This window comes from Marmota marmota, unplaced genomic scaffold (genome assembly GCF_001458135.2).
Source record: "Marmota marmota marmota unplaced genomic scaffold, marMar, whole genome shotgun sequence".
In the NCBI taxonomy this organism is placed as follows: domain Eukaryota; kingdom Metazoa; phylum Chordata; class Mammalia; order Rodentia; family Sciuridae; genus Marmota; species Marmota marmota.
Window position 1 is genome coordinate 33,546,312 of NW_026000026.1, and position 20,568 is coordinate 33,566,879.

General features: G+C 35.5%; 1 protein-coding gene and 1 pseudogene across 1 annotated transcript in view; one reads left to right on the top strand and one right to left on the bottom strand.

Annotated features, from left to right (window-relative positions):
* The window catches only part of Plcb1 (phospholipase C beta 1), a 727,531-nt gene that overhangs the window by 358,859 nt on the left and 348,104 nt on the right, over positions 1-20,568 (top strand). The window lies entirely within an intron of this gene.
* LOC107145377 lies at positions 9,097-10,106 on the bottom strand (annotated as a pseudogene).

Genomic DNA, 20,568 nt, shown 5'->3' on the forward strand with positions numbered 1-20,568 from the left:
ATGGCAATATGTAAATCAATGGATGTGTAACTGATGTGATTCTGCAATCTGTGTATGGGGTGAAGGTGGGAGTTCATAACCCACTTGAATCAAAGTGTGGAATATGATATGTCAAGAAATTTGTAATGTTTTGAACAACCCACAATAAAAAATTAAAAAAAAAAACATATTTCATACATAATTAAAAAAGCTTTCAGATTATGTATTCCCTTATGAACTGCTCTCAAAGCTTACCAGTCTCCTATCTACCCCTAGTACACATCATTGCCTAAATCATCTTTTAAAATCATATTTTCTTTCTTTTATATCAATATAAAACTATAATATATTGATCTTTAAAACATAACCTTTCTGAAATACTAGAATTCAACATTTACCCTTGACTGGTATACAATAAGACTTTGGGTCTTGGTGCTATATGATGCAGAGAGATCACCCAGGTCCCTTGCCTATGTCTGGCTGGACCGCAGAAATAGTACCTTGCTTCATGATGCTTTAAGACATTCCACATGAGAGAGCAACAGAAAAATCCTCTTAAGGCAACTGGGAAATGAAGTCATGATTTTCATCAGAATCAGGGAAGGTTATTGAACATAATATCCACATGCTTTGAAAACATGCAAATTCACATGAAAAATCATTCAATGAGATGCCATCAACCTGGGGTAAAAAGTGAAAGCAACCATGATTGCCATTTTGTTTGTATGATAAAAGTAAGCTAGTTATGGTTATTCATCAAAATATATTCTTCCTGATACTTATAAGTTACATTGAAGAGAAAGTAAGAGTGAGAATATCAGTGGATGAATCCAAAGCTGTTTTAGAATTTAGACTATGACATCCTCTAATAAAGATGCTGGCATATTAAAAAATGAGAGTTGGTTAAAAAAAATAGTTAACACTATTGACATGACAATAAATTAAGCTTCTTTCTGAAAACTTGGTAATAAAAACTTGGGAATAATTATCTATTTGGCCATTTATAGAAGACCATTATTATCAGCTTTTTTTTTTAGACTTTGCTTCCATTTTTTATTTCTCTCCAGAGCTACATTATGGAATGCTAGTTTACCACCAGTTCTGGCAATGATTGTATTTTATGACTCAACAGTGGAGGACTGCATAATGTCTTGATTGATTGACTGATTAATGCAGATTTTGTAGAAAACAGGGGATAAAGAGTCTGAAAAGATTTTCTGGAAATGGAAAGGAGTCATATTACTTATTGTGTGTAAGATTTAAAGGTTTTTATATTGATTGTTTTAGAGTGAATCAAGTGCTAAATATAATGAGAAGCTTGTTTATTCCATCAACCAAATGGTTTCCGAACTGGTGATAGGATACCTCTATCATAAAAATTCTTCACTTGCCAAATCCTTTCTCTATGTGCATAACAAAACTAACAGCCCAAGTGTTTTGAGGGGAGGATAATACTGATCTCCTTCAAAAAGCAACTGCAAATTTCCTGTCCTTACAGAAGTGAATTGACTTTTAATTAGTATTCAAAAGAAGTAATTAATCTTCAATGGGCTATTTCTAAAGGAGAAGTTTTTTAACCATATTTCTCATAAATTTTTTCAGATAAGACCATCATTATTTTTAAGTTAAATATTAACTTTAATTGATAAATAATAACTATATATTTTTATGTGTTGATGTGTGTATATATGTGGAATGATTACATATAGCTGGTTAATATGGCTATCATTTCGCATATCAACCACATTTTTTTTTTGCATTGAAAACAGTTTAAATCTGTGCTTTTAGCAATTTTGAAATATAGGACACATTATTATTAACTATGGTCACTATGCTGTATAATAGATCTCAAAAACATTTCTTTCTTCTAACTGAAACTTGATACTCATGTCTGTGTTGGCCTCTGGTAGTCATCATTCTATTCTTCACTTCGGAAGTTTTATTGTTTTTAGTTTCCACATATGAATGAAAGCACATGGTATTTGTCTGTCTGTATGTAGCTTATTTCACTTATCATGATGCATCCACATTGTCAAAAATGGCCAAAATTCCTTCCTTCTTTATTTAAGCAGAATAATATTGCATTGAGTGTGTGTACATATCTCACATTTATATCCATTCATCCATGGATGGACAGACTTTAGGTTGATTCCATATCTTTGCTGTTGTGAATAATGCTACAAGAACAGGAAGTTCACACATCTCCTCAACATACTGAATTAAATTCCTTTCGGTTTTATTCTCAGTAGTGGGATTGCTTTGCCATGTGGTAATTCTACTTTTAATTTTCAAGACACTTCCATACTGGTTTAATAGGCTATACTAATTTACATTTCTACCAACAGCATACAAGAGTTTGCTTTTCTCCAGAACTTGTTCTGTTTTGTCATTTTGGTAATAGCCATTCTAACAGATGTGAAGTAATATCTTACTATGGTTTTAACTTGCATTTCCCAGATGATTAGTGATATTGAGCATTTCTCATAAACCCACTTGTCATTTGTATGTCTTCTTTTCAGAAATGTCTGTGTATAGAGATGTAGATGTGAAAAAATTATTAAGCAATATAGTCACTTTTAAAGCCCCCAACTATTCATGTGTTATACAGAAAGGAACAATATATGTGCACTCATTCATTCACACACAGGAAAAGTAATCTGTGGGTTGGGGAGTAGTTCAGTGATATAGTGTGTGTTTAGCCTGTGCAAGGCCCTGGGTTCAATATCAGTTTCTTTGCCCATTTTCAAAACTGGCTATTTTCTTAGTATTAAGTTTTTTGAGATGTGTGGTATGGGTGGGGGGTATGGTTTGCAGATATTTTCTACCACTCTGTGGACTATCTTTAAAGCATAGAGATGCACAGTTTTCAGATTGACTCTTGGACAGCCTTTTTCTTTTGGCATTGCTGCAGATTGAACCCTGGGCCTCATGCATAATAGGCAAGAACCCTACCAGCTATATCTTAAAGAGAAGCAGGAAAAAGTTTTATATTCCCAAAACCCATATGATTGAAAAACTGCCAAACTGAAAATGAAACATGCATTGAACTTGGGACTAAATGATCTGTTCTTTGGGCATTGAAGCAATGATATTGTTTTAACTCAGAGACCTATAAATTTAGGTACACAATCATCACTTCTAGCATATTTTTGAATCCTTGAAGTAGTATGAGAATTCATGGGAAAACCTCAATCTACATAAATGTGCTTCAAATAATACAAAAATCAAATATCAAATATCAGATAGGATTGAAGCACAGGTGCTATATGTAAAATTCTTGGATCATTTAATACATTTTATGTATTTTTTAAATTAGCATTAAAAATTGTTTAGTTTCTTTTCTCTCTTTAAGGGAGGAATATAAAGATACACCTCCCCAAGAGTTCTCTAAAATATTTTTATTTTATTGAAATATAACACATACACATAGTTACAGAGTATATTGTGATGCTTCTACACAGGTGGACAGTGTGGAATGAGCAAATTAGGCTAATTAACATGGCCTTTCCTTCATGTCCTTATCCAATATTTTGTGGTGAGAATATTTCAAATCCACTCTGTAGCAATTTTGAAGTATTCCACATATTACTATTAACTGTAGTTACTTTGCTGTGTGATAGTTCACGAGAACATTCCTGCTCCATAACTGAAACTCTACCCATTGGCCAACATTATCCCTTGCCCCTGTCACCCCATCTGCTAGCTCTGGTAATGAATATTCTTCTACGAATTTGAGTTTTTAGATTCCACATATAAGTGAGATCATACAATATTTGATAATATTCCTAACTTATTTTACTTGGAATAATTGCTTCATTTGCTAAATATTAAAATCAAAGTGTTCATCTATAAATCTTGACACTGGAGTACACCCTGTGTGAATCCATTTATATGAAGTTCAAGAGCAAGCAAAGCTAATCAAAGAAATCTTCAGTGATATTGGGCATATTCTTTTATATGGCTAAAGGTGATATAGAGATGTAAATGTGAAAACAATCATTAAGCAATATAGTCACTTTTAAAGCCCCCAACTATTCCTGTGTTATACAGAAAGGAACAATATATGTACTCTCATTCATTTACACACAGGAAAAGTAATCTGTGGGTTGGGGAGTAGTTCAGTGATATATAGTGTGTGTTTAGCCTGTGCAAGGCCCTGGGTTCAATCTCCAGCAACAACAACAAGTAATCTATCAAGTAACAATAGCACAGTAAACAGACACTATTTTCACCATCAGTTGCAATAAGGCAGATTACATTTTCTTACAATGTAAATTGTTGTGTTCATTTCAGCATCCACGTGTATTGGAAGAGCTTCGACAATTCAAAATGAAGACATATGCTGTAAGAAAACAGAGTTACATCCCCACTAAACTATTATAAGAATTCAGTTCCCCTTTTGCCTAGTGGTTATCATGAAATATTTCCTGATATAAGATAGTTATCTCTAAAATTTAGCAACCAAAATATTTACAAAGGAAATGATAAAGGGCTGCCAGAACTCAAGAATAAAAGCATTTTAACCTTATCATTAAGAAGAAAAAAGGTTATCATAAATAAGAGTCCTCATCCCTAAACAACATTGTGTTCCATAGTCTAATGTTCATTCTGTGATCTTATTGTGTCATTCTTACCCTAACAAAGAAAATCATGACTAAAAGGTAAAACAATAGTTTCCCCCCTCCCAGGGTGGGGGTGGTGGTAACCGGGTATCAAACTCAGGGGCACTCAACCATTGAGCCACATCCCCAGCCCTATTTTTTGTATTTTATTTTAGAGACAGGGTCTTACTGAGTTCCTATCACCTAACTATTGTTGAGGCTGGCTTTGGACATGCAATCCTCCTGCCTCAGCCTCCCAAGCTGATAGGATTACAGGCATATGCCACCACTCCTGGCAATAATAGGTTTTTGTTTGCTTTTTAACTTGTTTTTTATTTTTTATTTTTTCAGTCATTGATGGACCTTTATTTTATTTATTTATATGTGATTCTGAGAATCAAACCCAGTGCCTCACATATGCTAGGCAAGCGCTTTGACACTGAGCAACAACCCCAGCCCAGGTTTTTGATAGTATGTTCACATACTATGTATGAGAAAATATTATTATATTATTATTTTTGCTTCATATGTTAAGTAGTTCTCCCAAACGGATATCTAAGATCAATGCTTCTCAAACTTTAATATTCTTACAAGTTACTTGAAATCTTAAGATTAATCTTCTACAATCGATCAGGAGACTGAGATTCTGTTTTTGTTTTTTTTTTTAACAAGCCCAGGTCATGTTGATGCTTTTGGCCTGCGGACTACAATTTGAGCAACAAGCTCCTAGATTAAAAAGTATCTGTACTATGCATTGATTAGCATTTAAGTCAGAAAAAAAAGTCAGTGTTAAAAGTCAAGGCTCAAATATTATTCCATGGAAAGCAGTAGAATTTTCTATATATTTAATCCCAGATGAACAGCTGCATACTTTTAATAGCACTACCACTTATTTACTGTTTCTATTCTAAAGTGACTATAATAATAGCCCTTCAATTAGAGAGCTTTTTCAGTAATAGAATCAGCTTTTCTTATAGTGGTAGTTTTATTAAACTAATAACTGTTAGCATGAAGACACCATTACTGTAAATTATATTTATAATTATGGCACTAAATATACTCAGGCTGCATGCAATTATTAGAAATTTCTAACATAATCATTTACTTCTCCTGTAGCTCTCTTCCTATCACATAGACTCTGTGAACTTGTGTTAGTAGTGTATGCAAGCCTTTATAGGTAGCTCTTTTCCTGTATCCCATACAGTTATTCAAAATGATGCATGGTCTGTCCAAAAACCAGTGTCACTAGCTGCAAGAATTGTTCATTAGAATTTCCTCCCCATTGTCTACTTCCCACAATCTGGGTTGGTTCATTGTGTAATTTACTGTCTAGGTATACATTGGTTTTAAGGGAGGCACAGAATAAAGAAAAGTTCATATAAGAAATATACACATTAAATATTGATGCATAACTAACACCCTAAATTGCAGTGGCTTCAATGGTAAGCCATCAATTATCACTTCTGTTGGGTCATCAGGGGTGATTAGTTAAGATTTGACAGCTTGGCTGAGGTGGCTTTGCTCCACATGTATATCATGCAACTCCTCTAAGCCCATGCTCTCCCTTGGCAATGGCCTCTTTGAAGCCTCCACTGATCACTTCTGCAGCATTACATTGGCCAAAAAGGAATCATACATACAATCTCTACTCACCCTACTTATGGTAAAACCAAAGCAAGTCACATGGCCAATCTCAACATAAATGCAGCAGAGCAGTTTCACCTCCCATGCAAGTGAAAGGCAATCAGTGATCATTTCAGAATGACAATTGATTTTGCCAAAGACAGATCCTCTTTATGCATATAAATTCAAGTAATATCTAAAATCTGTGTTAGCTATTTTCACAACAAACTAAAATAGCCTCAGCTTTATTTAGCTAAATTAGAAGCATTGAATTGCTTGGTTTCTTTTAGAATCCTAGGGTTTTATAGAAAATGAGAAATTTTGATTCTAATAGTCACCCTAAAGTATTTTTTTCATTTTGATGCTGAATACTACTAGTCACACATAAGGGTTTAAGTTCCAAAATCTTGGTAACTAAAACCTTAGACAAGATGTTTATAGAGGAGTCATGATCACGTTGGGAAGGGCATCCACTCAACCACAAAAACATTCATCAAAGTTTTCCTCATAACTTTTGTTGTGGCTGTGCAGAAAAATATAACATCCTTCCAGCTTTGTAGTTCTTAAAATATTAGCAGAAAAATGAATAATCTCTTCATTACAGGATAGTAGGTCCTATATATCAGTTGTGCCTGTTCTAACAGGGAATGAGTTCAACCATCTGACAGAAGAGGGCATGCTAATCTTGAAGGATGAGGGGTCAAAAAATTAAAAAAAAAAACACTGGAATAGAAGGATTAGGCATTCTGAGTAGAGATGACACCATGCTGCATCCAGAGAGCCATAAGCAATGGCACAGAAATGTTGCTTATGTCTGGTACCTTCTGTCCAATATCCCATGACCAAAGATACTAGAGGTAAGCCTATAGCCTCATTGAGATGCAAGAAGAAGACAGAATTTACTGAAACTATGAAACTAAGTCAGTATCTTTGAGGGGTGTGCTTTATAGTTGTAATTGGAATCAATGTTGGGTTGAGAATAAAATAGTCATCAGTCAGAGCCACTCAAGCCTGACAACCACCTATGAGCAATGTTAGTCTGATTCATGATGGAAGAAAATGGAGCTACAGATTCCAAGAATCCCAGTGTAATTGAAACAGTTCCATCAGCTCCATTAATAGACATGTTCTCTCCTCTCCTACCTGGGCACCAAATAGGCTGCATTTCCCAATATCCCTTGTAGTCAGAAGGTCACGTCCTGGTCAAGGGACGATGAACAGAAATGGTATAACCTATCTGTAGTCCCAGTCCAACCACTGATGGAATGAGGAAGATTCCAAAGCCAGGAGGAGAGCAGAAAGGAAAAATAGAAGGAGTTGAGGTCCCTGAATAACTTTGAGAAGAAGAAAACTGCTGGAAATGAGCTTTAATTGTGACAATTTGATCTGGGAGTTGTTTCTTAACATTATATTAATCTACACTGACCCATAAAAGCAGAAATTCTAAGTTCAATTGTCATTCTCTTTCTCCAAGCTTCAGAAATATTGCAGGGCTATGCATATGGGAATTTCTTATGCTTCTGAGCCTTTCAGAGATGTGGGATATAGAATAGGATTTCAGAGAGAAAACCCAAGTGGAGAGAAAATGGCAGGTGGAGACTGGGGGTCATAAGGTGGCATTTTCACTCTGCAAAGGAAACATTTAATGTACTCATGTGGTTCATATTCATAACCTTGCAGTTTCATCATTCATTGGCTTATTCACATATTTGTTCATTCAGTACTTATTGGATGTTTACTGCAACATGCCGGCAATAGACCTGCTGAGGTTGCAAAGTGAGCAGAAGCAGACACACAAGGTCTTGCCTTCTGGTCAGCTCAGAGTTTGGAGAGTGAGATATTATAACTATGGTGAATACTGCAAAGGTGGAATAGAGAATGTGTTAGTGAAATTAGTATAGAGGGAGGAAAATATAGAGGAAGCTCTTCTGAGGAAGAGACTTGGAGCTCCGATATGATAGAAGAGTAAAAGTAAACTAGATGATTTCTCCATTCTCTATAATTGCCTAGTGATTTATTTTCTAGGGTAGATACACTAGGAGCTAAATACAGAACTCTACAACTCCGCCCCAGAAACAAATCAATCACCAAAATGACATGCCAATATTTGTCTTGCTTTCCCCCACCCAAATCCTCATATGAACATTAATTTTATATGCCTATACACTCACATAGCTGAATACCAAGATAATATTAGGACATCATTTAATAAATTCTGAAGAAAACTTAACTTTTACATTTCTGTCTTTTAAATTTTTAATTAATCTTTGATCTGATACATTATTGGAGATGCCTGAACCATAATGGGTAAAAATATGTGCTATTAGGTCGGAACCATTATTTGATGCATCTTCATTCTGATTTAGTCTATTTAACATAATCTCCTTTTTAAAGCATTAATGCTTCAGGGTCCATGTTTTAGTCAAGAAAGAATTGCATTTTCTCAAACCTGGCACTCACAGAAAAAAAGCTATTTAGAAATCACACTTAAGTGTTAGTGATAAGAAAATTCCCTTTAGGGGCCATTAGCACTTTACCCGTGGAAAAACTGTTGGTAGTTCTCAACTTTTTAACTCTACAGAGGCAAAAACTGTTGAAAAGTCCTTGGTGAGACTAAGATTTGGTGAAGCAGAAGCAGTTTATTTTGAAATCCCATTTTAGGAATTTCAGAATATTTTATTGGTTAATTAAAGGTTAGCATTCTTATTACTGCCTTATGATTTATCAACAATTGGATAAATCATATAAATCATATAATTAACTTCTATCTGACTATTTTTCTCCCAGTTACCTAGATCTGACTATTTTTGGTTTTTTCTTTTCTTTCTTTTTTGGAAGTTTATGTAATTTTATTTAAACATACACACACAAAATAAATGCACGCATGACCTGTCTATTCATTTTTTTCACTGCATAGCTGGGCATCAAGATTGGTGACTCTGATGGCCAGCGGGCTGCTCTTTCCACAATGGCTTTGCGGTTCTTGGAGGAAACATTGTGAGCAATCTCAACACAGTAAGATTTGTTCCAGCTTCTTGACATTGTGGACCAGGAAGTTCTGGAAGCCACTGGGCAGCATATGCTTTGTTTTCTTATTGCTCCCATAACCAGTGTTGGGCATCAAGATCTGGGCCTTGAATCTTCTCTGCACCCTGTTGTCAATACCTCTGGTTTTATGCCAGTTGTGCTTAATTTTGACATATCGGTCTTACTGGTGCTGGATAAACTTCTTGGTCCTCTTTTTGTTGATTTTGGGCTTCATGGGAGTCTGAGGGCAGCCGTGATGCCAAATACAGATGATGGCCACTTCCATTGGCAGTGCCAAAGAAGAAGAGCTGTTTTTGGTTTTGTTTTTTCTGTATTAACCTTCTTTGTAAGATTGGATCCATGATCCAAGCAAGAACCTACATATCTCTTCCTAATAATACTTTATTAAGTAACAATCTATCTTCAGTAAAATGCATAAATGTTAAGTGTGAAGACCTCTGACAAATATGTAAATTCATTCAACAACCATCCAGATGAAGGTATGAAATATTATTGTCCCAAGATGTTCAGTCCAGCCCTATTCCAGCTAAAGGCAATTACTATCTAATTTCTATGACTATACATAACTTCTTTCTCAAACTTGCTGTCACTAGAATCATACAGTAGATAGTCTTTGATGTCTAGTTTCGTTTCATTTAAAATCCATGCATTTTAAATAGTTTCTGGAGTACTAAAGATGTCCTAGGACTTCTGTAACTATTGCATGAATGTACAACTTCATCCATCTAAACAGGGGCAGGATTAAGGAATACTTGTTACCCTGAAAGTTTCTAATTACAACAAAGTATTGCTCTATACAGGTACTATGTAAAGTTAGCTACGGAATTCCTATGAAAACCAGCCTTAGGCAAATTAAAAATAGAAATAAAATTGCAGGCATGAAAGATATGTCTAACCTTATAAACAAGCTCATCATCTTAGCTACTTTTCAATTGTAAAAGGAAAAACCTAATTATAAATGATTCTCATCCATTTATTTAGGCTGCTCCCTGAAGGGCCAATTCTAGGTGATTCTTCATTAACCGTGTATCAGTTATTTGTCCTTGAATTTCAAAAATTCTTTTTTTCCATAATTTTTGTTAATCCAATAGGCCCTTCTCATTTGTACAAAATAGTAAGGTGTCAATTAATTTGTGGAATTTTGGATATTCATCTTAAGGCTTATGCAAAGGAAGAAAGAAAAAGTAAAAGCACTGAGGGTTCACTATGGCTTGATGGTCCAAGATACTTTCCTTTACATTAGTAAATTATATCCTTTCAATGAATAGTGGTCCATAGAATCAAGTACATCCAGGGGAATACTATGCCAGTTCAAATGCATTGGTACTTAAGCATGAACCACAGTGAAAGTTTACTTCTATTATTTTACTACTAAAAGAGATCCATAAAGAGTGTGTGCTTTTACAGAACAGTCCATGTGAGTTTGTTGTATTTCTAATATGCCTTGTTCTGTTAACTTTAAAATTCATTGATTCTAAGTGGCCTCTCTGTTTATGTAGCAAATAATAATGGAGAAAGGCTCACAAATACTAGGGCATGCAGCATTCTAATTTCTGGGATGTTAAAATATGAAAGAATGTGTCTTAGAATGAAGGAAATTTGTTGCTTGTATGAAACTGGGAATCCTAGAAATCAGGAATATATCTGAGAATCAATCATTTGAAAGAAGAGAAGCAGCCAGGGCTCAGAATACTTAATATATTCAATCAAAGTCTTTTGCAACAAATTTAGGAAAATAAGATGCTCAAAGACTCAGCTGATCTGGACCAACACTGACAATCAAAAAGAAAGGGAAACCCATAAAATCCTCAAGGAAAGGCTGGCATTGTGTTTTCAGCCACACAGAAACCAGAGTCCAGGAGGCAAAATATGTTCTCTTTTTTCCCTAACACAGATATTCTTAATTGTAGCAGATGTGATTGGTGTCCTGCCTAGATCGCCAACTGCCATAGGTACTGGTATTAAGGTTCCAACCTGAAAATATCTCTAGGAGATTGTCCTTGAGAGATAGGAGTCACCTGTTCCCATATGGTAAGGAGAAACTTATATAAGCAGAGAATCTGATCTGGTGATATAGAACTCAAGCCCCCCACCCCCCACCCCGCTGCCCCTCCTCAATGCTGGACATTGTGAGATGCAAATTAGATTCCAGAATTCCTCTTGCAATCAAGTGGAGACTGCTGGTCAAGTGAGCCTACATCTTGATTTTCCTTCCTTCCTTACAGATTTCTCCTAAAAGCCCTAACTCAATAAATCTATCTGTAAGAATCCCCATCTCCAGCTTTTCTAGGGAGCCAAACATGAGACACCCATTCCATCAATGCTGCCATGCTCACCTTGCTGGCCTGCTGGTCTTCTCCCAGACTCCATCAGGTGGACAAAAACCCTTGCATATGCACCACCAAAGTCCAAAGCCTGTTCTTATTACAGTGCTTTGTGTTCCATACTTTTTCCACTGGACACATGTGGACAAAGCAGAATGCAAGTCCTTTTCCTTGTAACCTAGAAGAGTCAAATTAAAGAAATTTCTTTTAAAATAATGAAACAATCTCCTGTATATGGAAAGCAGACACTGCCAAATTTTCAGTAGAAGTCTTTGAAAACAGTGACATTAAAATTCTTAACCACAATGAGTAAAATAAAAATAGATTTTAAAAAAATGTGATTTAAACCACAAAAAAGGTAAAAAAAAAAAAAGTCCACCTCTGTACAATATTCTAAACACAAGAATATAATTAAGATTGGAATATGAAATGAAGACTCATGTTTATTTGAGATTGATTGATTGATTGATTGACTTATGTTGATACAGGGAATTGAACCCAGGAGTGCTTTACACACTAAGATATAGCCCTAGTCTATTTTATTTTATTTTGAGACAGAGTCTCACTAAGTTTCTTGGACCTTTGCTCAGTTACTGAGGCTGGTCACTAACTTGTAATCCTCGTGCCTCCGCCTCCTGAGTTGCTGGGATTACAGGCGTACACCATCATGCCTGGTTTATACTCATTTATTGAGGCAAGAAAGTTAGGGGCTTCTGCTTATGTAATGAAGATTGCTCAAATCAAAGCCAATCATGCTGGCATTTTTAAACTGACTGAAATGCATAAGCCAAGCTATCACATGGAATGTTGGCTATAGAGCATGGTTTGTGGTCCTCAAAGGAATAAGCAGTTGAGGATGAAATCACCATAGAAGCCCTAACAGTTCAGAACTTTAAAAGAGCCATATCCTTGGACATAATGGGGAGGTCTGATTATCTCACTATTGCTCATTCATATCTAATCTGTCTTCCATTCAGTGTTTGTACTAACAGAGGCACCAGGGATGGTGTGTGGAAGAGGAGAGAGAAGCCTCAAGAAGCTTGGGTTTCAGTGAGAATTCAAAAGAAAGATGAGCAAACCCATGGAACAAAAATTAGATTGAAGAGGAATTTTTGAAAATGATCCCAATCATAGGAAATGTGTATATGCACATTTGCAGGTGGGCATACACACACAGAAAGAAAGAAAAAGAGGGGCCACCCTAAAAGGGGATAGGGGGAGGAAAAGCACACAATCATGAACAAAGAGCATAGAATAATATGAAGGTTTGATTGAAAGTCTCAGGAAAATGTGAGTTGTAGCAAGTGGTAGGCCACAGAGATGATATCAATGGAATATCATTTGGGTGTTAAGCTTACAGTTTTAAATTCACTGAAAGAGGACAAATGGAATTTACTGGGAGTCTAGCACGTCAACACCTTTTTATATTTAGATCAATATACAGTGGCTGGAAGGAGATGCTTGTACCTGAGTGTTTGTAGTGCCACCTAGAGCCTCAATGCCAGAGAGGTGCCCCTTGAGACAGAGGAAGCAACTAAGAACCACACCCCCAGTGGCCCACATGTGGAGCACACTTTAGATGGAATCAACAGGGCAGTGTTGGTACTCAGGATTTCCTGATTATTAACTCAATAATAATTTAATTACCGAATTAATTTTAAAACGTCCAAAATCTTCCAACATGTTTTTCAATGTTTAGTGTCAAAGTTGAAAAATAAAAGTGACAGCAATAAAACAAAATTATAAGGGAAAAAAACCTCTATTCCTTTCAATGCCTTTCATATCCAAAAAAGCAAAACAGTATTGTATTCATATATATCAATCACAACTATAATATTCTATGACCTAATATTAGAGAGTACACTTAATGAAAGATATTTAGATATTTATATGGCTTCCAGCAATTCAGAAAATTCAGTAACTCCATTCTGTTCAGCAGTTATGACTCTTGTTTCCCCTCCTTAAATGCAAATCAAGATTAGACTAACACTTCAATGTGGTTTTGTCTTCTCAAGGTCATGTTTGGCCAAGAGTATCTGTCAGGGTTTCTCCCCCCACCCTCCTTTTCAAAGCAGGTACCTGTGATCTGATTAAATATTTATAAGTGTGGGTAAGTAGTTAAACAGAGCAGAAGTAGACCCTTAGCGACAAACTCCAGGGGTCCACTAGATGATACAGGATGTTGGAATCTGAAAACTTGTCTTTGACCGGATTTAAAAGCCAGAGTTGGTTTGTTTGGTCTAAGTCAGTGTTGCTTTCTAAGATTTATTCATTGAGGTTCAGAAGTCATCTAAAAATACTCTGAGTAATTCATGGGTTCTCCCTTTTCTCTAGAGAGAGCTTCACTGTTTGTCCCCTGGGTTTGGAATACAGAAGAGGGAGACACTGACTGGGATGTTTTACTGCTGGGGTTAGGGACATCACAGCAGCTGCTTATTTATTTATTTATATGTATTCATTATAATGTATTTTATTTATTTATTTATTATATGTATTCATTATAATGTATTTTATTTATTTATTTATTATATGTATTCATTAACATTTAGTATTTATAAACATTGTCTAGGTTGGCCTTTATTGGGGGCTGAAATGTCATAAATATTTGTCTTTATGGTAATATTCAAGTTAATGTGATTTTGGTGTCAAGAAGGCCAAGTTCAGTTAGTAAGTCTCAATTGGGCTGCTTAGTTTCCCAGGCACCTTTGGGGACTTGTTAGGAACATGTAGAGAGGTATGAGCACAGGTTAAATGTCCAACCACTTGCTTTCAGAAGAAAAAAAGTTAAAATATTAAAATCAATCATGATTGGGAGCCTATATCCCTTCAGTTGCTTTTCCAAAGCCTTCCAATATTCCAAATGAAGCAGTTGACAATGACATTTATGTAAAGGGAGGAAAAAAAAGTCATTTTTCAATCTCAGATTGAACGGAGGTGGATGGAGAGGAAAAGATGAATTCATTATAAAATACTATATACACACACAACTATATGAATATATATGTAAATGATAAAAGAAGTTAATTCCTGACCAATTATAGAAGAAGCTTAACCTTGGCAGAAATGCATTCTATTTAATTATAATTAGTACTAAGCATTTGTAAACATTTTCTAGGTTTGCCTTTATTGAAGATTGACGTCATAAATATTTGTCTTCATGGTAATATTCTAGTTAATTTGATTTTGGTGTTGATAAGGCTAAGTTCAGGTAATCGGTCTCAATTAAACAGCTTAGTTTCACACTAAAAAATTATAATGAAGGGACACAATTTACTCCAACTGTAATTGATTGACTCATGCCTTTGGGCACAGAGAGATCTTCAAAAACAGACCTCAGGGAGACCACGCCACATAGACACTAGGAAAATTGATTCCATTTTCACATGTCCCTCCCCAACAATCAGGGGCATTGCTGTCAAATGGACAGTAGAACTTTAAAGGCAAACCACCTCTGTACTATCCATAAATAAGTTCTAAATTAAAAGAGTTAAATTCAGAAAATTACATAAAAAATGAGCAAAAATGAACTTGTCATTTTGCATGGGGGCTAGAGAAGAATGCAGAGTTTTCAGTGGATTACTGCCCCCTTTAAGCTGTTAGGATACTTTTCTGCTTCTCATAGGTTGACTATTTCCACTAACTTTTTTTCTGAAGTATCAATATGTTTACTTGAAGCCTTGTGTTACTATTAATGGTCACCCTGAAAGAAAGCCAACATAGTAGTTACTTTGGAATGAGATAATAACCAGCATAAGGTATCTGAATGCTTCAGAGATACTGTAAATATTTTGTATTGAGATCTGGGGGGAGGTACCCTACTGTGTTACATTTGTAACCCTTTATTGACTTATGATTTATATACATACATTTCTACTTTTGTGGGGATTGTACTCAGGGTCACTCAACCACTGAGCCACATCCCCAGCCCTGTTTTGTATATTATTTAGAGAAAGGGTTTCACAGAGTTGCTTAGCACCTTGCCATTGCTGAGACTGACTTTGAACTTAAAATCCTCCAGTCTCAGGTTCCGGAGCTGCTGGGATTACAGGTGTGCACCACATTGTGGGCCAGTTCTACTTCTTTTATACTTCTTTTTTTTTTTAAGTTTAGGAAAGAGGTTTATTAAAAACATTGGATTCCTATACTTATTCCCATAGACCTGAAATTTTATATGAGCACTGACTACCTATAGTATTCCTTTTCCTGATGATGTTTCTTTGATGCATGTTTTTATCAAATGTATCTAATTTAATGTTTCTTTGAAACAGTGTTACCATTTTCCTAGACCTTGTTTCTGCAGTATAAAATCTAGTGTCAACTTCCTATGTCTGAGATGACTTAATGTCTTCCTTCCATTTGGGATTTAAAAAAGAATTTAGATTAAACGGTTTCTATGCTTCTTCCAGCTGTGTTTGACAGTAAGTCCTGGCTTTTACATACCTTTCCATCATCCTTTGCTGGGCAGCAGACATCCCAGTTGCCTTTCAGTAGAATAAAATGTCCAATGTAAGCACTGTCTTTACTCACAAGATACTTTTTGAATCCATGTGGTGTTTCCAGAATTGCCTGCTCCATTTATTACATTCTATACAACTTTGTATTTTAATGTCTTGGGGTATCGATTGCATTTTAATGAAAAAATGGCCCAGATTAGCAGTAATACAGCCAGCTGTGGGCTGCGATGTTAATATACACCTACTGTTTCAATTTGCTGGAAAAGCTGATAATGATGGAAGAGCACCGTTGATTCCGAAAACCATGCCTGGCAATTACATCTGTCATCAAGTCGGCTCTTGACCCTTCAGCTCTAGCAGCTTGCCTTCAGCGTTTATGAAAAAGAGAGAAAGGCAGGGCCAGTACAAGCATCTCCTGCTGCTTATATAGATTTTATCTGGTGATTGAACATTTGAAATCTGAAAGCACTAATATACAGGAGTAGTTAAAGCCTGGGCCATGGTGTCAAACCCAACAAGATGATGTTACCCATAGCAAGAGGATATGAGACAGGGCTGGATGATGTCAGATACACCAGCAAAGAGCATGATGTCAGACATATCTGGATACACATTCTGGTTCATCCATGCCAGTCTTGTGAGATTTGGCAAGGTAAATACATAACTCTCAGTCTGAGATTTCTTATACCAGAAAAGGTATAATTATATCTGTCTTATTGCATTATTAAAGATAATAAATGAGACAATGTATGTAGACACACCTTAAGTCACACCTGGTGTGCTTCCTTGATGGTCATTGTTTCTTATATATGTGCTTCAGTTTATTTTCTTTCCGATCAAAAATTAAGATTGGCCAGGCACAGTGGCATACTTCTGTAATCCTAGCGGCTCAGGAGGCTAAGGCAGGAGGATTAGAAATTCAAAGCCAGCCTCAACAAAAAGCAAGGTGCTTATTAACTCAGTGAGACCCTGTCTCTAAATAAAACACAAAATGGGGCTGGGGATGTGGCTCAGTAGCCAAGTGCCCCTGAGTTCAACCCCCAGTACCCCCCCAAAAAAATAAAAATTAAGATTGGACATGGAATAAAAGTTTTATTTTGTCTTTTAAAACTTACTCAAGAAAATATGTACGTATATACTATATGATTGTGCTTACATGAAACTTAAATACAAGTATAATCCTTGTACTGGTTCTCTTTGTGAGGCATGATAAAATATGAAATAGACTTGGGGTTTCTACATTTTGAAATTGTTCTTTTTTTGATCTGGGCCATAACTGTTGGATTTGGAATGAGTAAAACTTTATTGAGCTGTATATCTAAGATCTATGCACGTTATTGTAACTGTGTTATAACTCAACAAAAAAGACCTTAAAAATAGTAATATTTCTCAAATTTCATAAGGAGATATAAACTAGTACAGGCTTCTATGAAATTGAAAGTCATGATAATATTCAGTAATCCAACCCTTAGTTTCTCAATGAAATAGTCCAACAGCAGAAATATTCCAGTATCAGATAAAAATATTTGCATGAGAGTGCTCATTGCAGCATTTCATATAAAAAGCAACATTGAAAACAATATAAATTAAATGTTGAATAATTACATAGTTGATAATGCATCAATTCCAGAATTATAATGCCACCAAAAATAACTATGCAGAATGGTTTGGCCATTTTAGAAGACTCCTTGGGGATGTTTTATAAAGCCAAATACACATTGGTCCTATGACCCAGCAATTCTGGCTTGGGATTTCTATCTCTATATATGAATTCCCACAAAGATTTGTACATCAGTGCTCACAGCAGCCTTATTCATAACAGCTAAAAACTGGAAGCAATTCAAAAGTCTATCAGTAGGAGAGTGGATAAATAAACAGTGGCATATTCGTATAATGTGATACTACTGAGCAATTACCACAACATGAATAACTCTCAAGACAACAAATGCAATGAAAGAAGCCAGACACAAAAGATTATGCATATTGTAAATGATCACATGAACCATGCAGCTCCATTCATGTGAAATTCCAGAAGAGGCAAAATTAGTCTATGGTGATAAATACTAGAGGAGTAATTACCTTTGGTAGGAAAGGAAGAAATTGGTGATGGCAGTTGTCTTCACGTGGTTTGGCAGGATGTACAGCAACCATCTTGTGACATTGAGGATCTGCCCAATTAAACTAAAAATGTCAGTCTTAAAATTGTTGAATCGGTGAACCAATCCCTGGACCCACTACTTCTTTTCTTCTTATGTAAAAGAAGGTAAAGCAGTAAAGAAGGTATGTTCAACTTAACTATAGCTGATAACAGCATGTAAGAGATGATTCAGAGAAAGGCTATTTAGGAGTTACTAAGAAGAGCTGCAGGAATTCCAGAAGCCTCCTTTCCCTTCCACTTGCATTGTCAAAGTGATGGACCTGGAAGGGAGGCTAGCATTCATAGAAAATCACATTAAGCCCAAAGAGGTTATATGTCTAAATCAAGGATATGTGTGATCAAAATTAGATAATATACATTCAATTCCCCGTCTCATTTTATGAGAAATAAAAAAGGATAAAATACTTGTGATGATTCCCAGACAAATAGAAAAAGTTGTCTCTTTTTTAATGCTCAAAGGGCATAAAGTATAGAATGAAAAGATTTGAGGAGAAGCTACTAAGAATAAGATGTTTGGACAGTGACAAGAGAGTGGTACATACCAGTGTCCTAATGATCTCACTGTGGGCAGGGAGGTGGTTTGCTCTGCCAGGCCCTTCAGTATCAGGTGTCAGTCATCTCTCAAAATCACATGCTTGATATTGTTACATTTTATTGAATTTTTAAATTTATTTACACTTGTGCTATATCAATAAGTGTCTATGATACATTTTGGATCAGGTTGTAATAGCTGGGTATCGTGACACATTCCTGTTGTCCCAGTTACTCATAAGGTAGAAGTGGGAGGATCTCTTTTAAACCCCTGACCAGCCTTGACAAAAAAATGAACCATGTTTAGAGAGAGAGAGAGAGAGAGAGAGAGAAATTTATATAAATCTGTATTAATTTCATGGTTGCATATAATTATGCCCATGTATTATTTTCCAAAAGAGTAAATCATGTACAAAATATTTTAATGAAATTATTAATGCTTGCATGGATCTACGTGAGGTAGACAATTTTAATTTTCTCCCAAGCTATTTCAGATGTGTTTTACTTCTCCCCCTCAAAGAAGGTATGAACAGCAACACTTCCCCCACAACCAACATATGCCCAAGGAACACTTGTAGGAAATTTAAATAGCTTTGTCACCTCTTGGGATATGTTTTTTTCAAATAAGGAGAAGTTTCATCTTTTAAGGAAATGCCAACCCTATGACATCCAACTAGTTATTGACAGAATTTGTGGTCACTTTCTTACTAGTATCTGAATGAATGAGAACTGGATGGCTATCTTGTTGGTTGTTAATGCTATTTTATTTATTTTATCAATGGTTAACATATGCATTTTATTGCAATCATAGAATTCAAGAGGAACAAATATACCAGTCTACCTCACACACTTCCTGTCCAATTGTCCTGTTCCCTTCCTTGGAAATAACAATTTTATGTGGTTCAACATGAAAATGTTATGAAATGCTAGATAGTGAGAAGCCGCTTCTTATCCATACCTTTCATCCAACCTGTTACTTCCCCTCAAACAATGCTCTTAATTTTGCATTCACTTTAAAATATATTATTTTGAACATATCCACATACTTAATTTAATATTCATTTTTTAAATTTTTTTAGATGTCAATGAACCTTTATTTGTATTTATTTATATGCAATGCTAAGAATCAAACCCAGTGCCTCACACATGCTAGGCAAGTGCTCTACCACTGAGCCACTTCCCAGCCCTAATTTCATATTCTTTATCCTGTTTTCATACCAGTGTTAGCATGCTGTACATTTATTTTCACAAACAATGTTTTCAAGGCCTTTGCATATCCCTTCATAAAGAACTTCAGGAATCTTTTGTTTGTATAGTTCCATTGAATTCCCACTGCATGGAAGAATCACATAGTGATAGTCCCTTAATGATAAGATTTAAAATGTTTCCACTATTTAACTATGATAAATAGTGCTTCAGTGACTGACCTTCTGTGTATATTATTATGCTTGTGTGGAGCTGTTTTTGCAGTATTCATAGGAAAGATGCTTGGGGAATTGTAGCAGATATTGTCAACTTACTCTCTGTAGAGCAAATCTATGGTAACAAAAGATGTTATCAGAATTCTCAATACTCCCTTTACACCCTTCCCAAAACTCATTTCACCACTGTTCCCCATCTCCAAAAGAAGTAAGCACAATGCTGAAACATCACTTATGATCTTTTTTCCTTATGATTCCCCTGAATATATATATATATATATCTATCTATACCTCCAAACTGTGTGTGTGTGTGTATGTATATATATATATATATATATATATATATATATACACATATATAACTGAATATATATACCTATACCACACACACACACACACACACACACACACACATATCTCCCTAAATAG